This window comes from Perca fluviatilis, chromosome 20 (assembly GCF_010015445.1).
Source record: "Perca fluviatilis chromosome 20, GENO_Pfluv_1.0, whole genome shotgun sequence".
Classification (NCBI taxonomy): Eukaryota; Metazoa; Chordata; class Actinopteri; order Perciformes; family Percidae; genus Perca; species Perca fluviatilis.
In genome coordinates this window covers 28,034,747-28,038,688 of record NC_053131.1, presented here as the reverse complement: position 1 = coordinate 28,038,688, position 3,942 = coordinate 28,034,747, and positions in this window count along the sequence as shown.

The window sequence follows — 3,942 nt, the reverse complement described above, 5'->3', positions numbered from 1 at the left end:
CTATCCAAGGCTTTATTTGAAAGGAAAAAAATAATGTAATGTATTGATTCATGCCTGAGCCGTGCCTCAAACAACCAACGGTAAGCCCAGTATAATGTGGCTCAGTATGAGCTCTGAAGCACCGCATGATGCATCTCAGCAGCTCACCTCAGCTCACCCCTTTGTAAAACATTGTGTAAATGTGTGTGTAACCTTGAACCATGTCTCTCTCTGTGGCTCCAGTCCCCGATGCGACTGCTGCGTCCGCCTCTGTGTCACCAAGCTGGTCGGCATGATGAATGGGACTAAATCATTGCATCCAACTGTAGCAGGTATATGTGATAAACTTGTTCACAAATCCCATGCATAAAAAAATCCCTCTGTAATTGAGCTGGGAGATTTTCTTTTTCAACAACAAGCATTATGAATATTTTATGGCTTACTTTCAAGTCATAAATGGTCCAGGAAATATGCTCCATCTAGAAATAGTGTGAACTGAAATGATATTTTCTCAGGCCTATCCGCCAGGTAGCACTCATCGTCTGGTTGTATCTTTTTTTGTTTGCCTTTACCAGTGGGGAAATTGGATCGAGACCAGCAACGATTCAGATTTATTCTGCTGTTTTCACACATTTCCTAAAGAGGAAAATGAGCAGGAAAATGAATTTGAACCAGTGTGTATGTTGTTGCTCAGACGGCATAGGACAAATTTATGCTGTGCACTCTTTTAATGTCGTTCTTTTCTCTAGTATAACCTAATTTCATGCTATTATAGTTAATCAGGCATTGTTTATCTAGAGTGCAGTAAAGACATAATGCAGTAATCCTACATACAATCATATTTGATCAAAATAAAGTTAAGACCAGAATCTGCCTTATTGACACCTGTATTTACCATAAAATATATAGTCATAGAACTGTAACATTTCTGTGAAAACAGCATATGAAATGTGCAGTGTTGTTTTAAGGTGGGAAAAAAATGGTGGGACAACATCATTTGAAATAATGCGCTATTTCACATTTCCAACAAAGGTGATAATCCCACTGGGCGCATACCTGGTCTCCTCAGTTTGCCGTTATACTGCTCAATTACCATTTGTATGCCCTGTCAATTAGGGCCTGCGGTGCAAGCCCAATTTTACCGTGTTCTGCTGTTCGGTAATCCTCTCAGAAAGATGCTTGAGATCCTGAAAGCCTCTTGTTGACCACGCAAGCAGTAATAGGTGTATCACTGGGGTGTACACGAATATTCAATCCAAAAATAGAGCATTCAGCATACAAATGGTGTGATTTTCTAGGGCACTCATGGGACAAATATCCGGGAGCTAAAAATATTTCCTGCAACATCTATAAAGTTTTACATAAAAAAAGATGCAAAAAACCAAGGCAATAAAACAATGAATGGCCTGTATTTAGAAGGCCATCCATTACACAGTGTTTTCAACGGCCTCAGAAGCTCATTCAGTGAGTGACTAAAGCGTCATTTATGGTTCTGCGGAGGCTCCACGCAGAGCTTTCGCTGTAGCCTACATAAGTGGCCTGAAGTTTATACTTGTGCGTTGGTGTGTGCGTCGATCTCTTTAAGAGAATAGCAGGGCCGGCATCTGTGTGTTCGTGGGGAGTGTGTGGTAGAGCGAATGAGAGAGTGACGGTGATTAGTTTCGGAGCGAGTGCCGACTCTAGAGTCATAGTGAGAGAAACAAAGTGTCTCCCCTGTGTTTTTCTGACCACGGTGGGAAATCTGTAGCAGGAAAAGTTAACCCTCTCCTTGATTTCATGTTGTTTATGGAGAAGGAGAACCAGGAAATTAGTAGGGGGAAATGCAACGCTACCAAGCCACGGCCGAGCAACTTTCGTCCCCACGACGTGTAGTTAAATTTTTCGAGAGGTGCACGTCAGGCTACGGCGTAGAGTCCAGTGTAGGGTCCGGTTTAGGGTCCGGCTTAGGGTCCGTGTCTCCACGAACTAAGCAGCGGACGCGGTGCCTCTGCAAAATAGCCACGGGAAGGAACTTGTTGGGGAGGCGAGCTCTGGAATTAAAATGGTGGTTGACTGTGTGATGAGAATTTCACGACAAAAAAAAAAAGATAAATATAATTTTATGTTGGTTCTAGCTCAGAGGATGTTTCCCTAATCGACCGGGATTAGAAGGCCAACACAATGAAAGAGAAAGGTCCTGTCCAATCCTGTAAATGAAACGTCATCGATACAGACTACTCTGAATGGAATGATTGTTTGTAAGAGTTGATTTGGTGGCAAATAAGTTTCCCAATCGGGGATTAAGAAAGCTTTCTAATCTAAATAACATAGCTAACAACAAAAACTAACAAAATGGATACCCAACTGTGTAACTGCAGGCCAGTATTCAGTCCCTCCAGAAAAACGTGATTATGCGATCGCATAATTCAAAGCATAATCAGCCAAAGTCCACATATTTATACGGGGGACACATTTTTTCAAATACGCCGCACTTTCACCGCATAAATTGCTGATTTCCGCGCAAAATATGCGGGGCTTGCATGATTTCATAAACCCCGCATTTTCGTTTGCGAAAAAGTCACATATATCTTAGCAGAAAGTTGAAAAATGTTGCGTTTACTTCACACAAGAGCAGCCATTTTCCCCTGTTGCCATGGGAACGTTATGAAGTGACGTTATGAAGTGACGTTATGAAGTGACGTTATGAAGTGACGTTATGAAGTGACGTGAACATCACATTGGGGGAATCACTTTTTTTTCTCTTTTTCATCAAACCGCAGTTTTTGTTCCCGCAATTTCATCGCATAAAATTGCATAAATATCCCTCATATTCCATTGCATTTTTTAAGAAAAGGTGCCGCATAATCAAGGATTTTTGCTCGCAACAATCACAAAAAAATAAAAATTCCAGTATTAACTGATCCAGTATCAACCCAGCAGCAGCAGTCATATCTATCAGTCCCCTGAGACAGTAGCATAGGTTAGGAGACTGGATCTGTCTCCCAGACAGATATGCAGCTCGGGTCAGAGTAATGCTGCCTGTACTTCCTGTGTCCTGCAAACATACCCTCAGGGCCATGTCTGAAATCGACTACTTGTGGAATCTGCTGACAAACACAAAGGATAAGTTAGAGAAACAGGACATAACTTGAACTGGAAAGGTATAATTGCAGGCCTGCAGAGACTCACTGAAAGTTTACTGCAATTCAGTTGATGTCAAGGGCACATAATTGCACTTTTACAAAAACAGTCCCCTAACATGACATTATTCTTGACCAGGTACCATGCCCTCCAAATAATGCACACAGGAAAGATAAAACCTAGCAGTTTCTTGGAGAAACACTCCATGTTAAATCTAACTATTTTTTTCCCAGTTGGTTGATTTCAATTGGAAAGTAGCAGTAGCTATAAATGCTGTGATACTTTGCATTGGATAATTGATTTGCAATGACCCATTGCCACTGGAAATGTGCAGTTACTACAAAAACAGAGCTAGCCTAAACATAACCTATTCAAATTAAAGAAATTTGTAGATTCTTTGTGTAGGGATCTACAAAAATACAGCTAATTAAATACAAAAGTGTTTATTTCATGCAGCTAGCAGAGTAAATGGTGTTTCATTTCATATGAATATATGAATATATATATATATGAATATAGACTCCACTCAGGCAAAGCTGCTGGCCCAGACGGTGTATTTCCCTTAAATAATTTCCCCCTGGGATTATTAAAGTATTTCTGATTCTGATTATCTGGATAAATTCAATGAAAACTACATTTACCATAATCCTTTGTTTTGATGTGACTTGCAATGTATTTTCTGACTGGGTAATGGACCTTTTTCACAGCAGACATTTTGACTTGTCAGTAAGAAAAGCACAGCTGAAATTGATAACCTTAACGATGACTCAGTTCCATCAAGTGTCTCAGTAAGCTATTTCAGTGAGTCAGCATGCACAATACCAGGGTCTCTCCTAAGTGGAA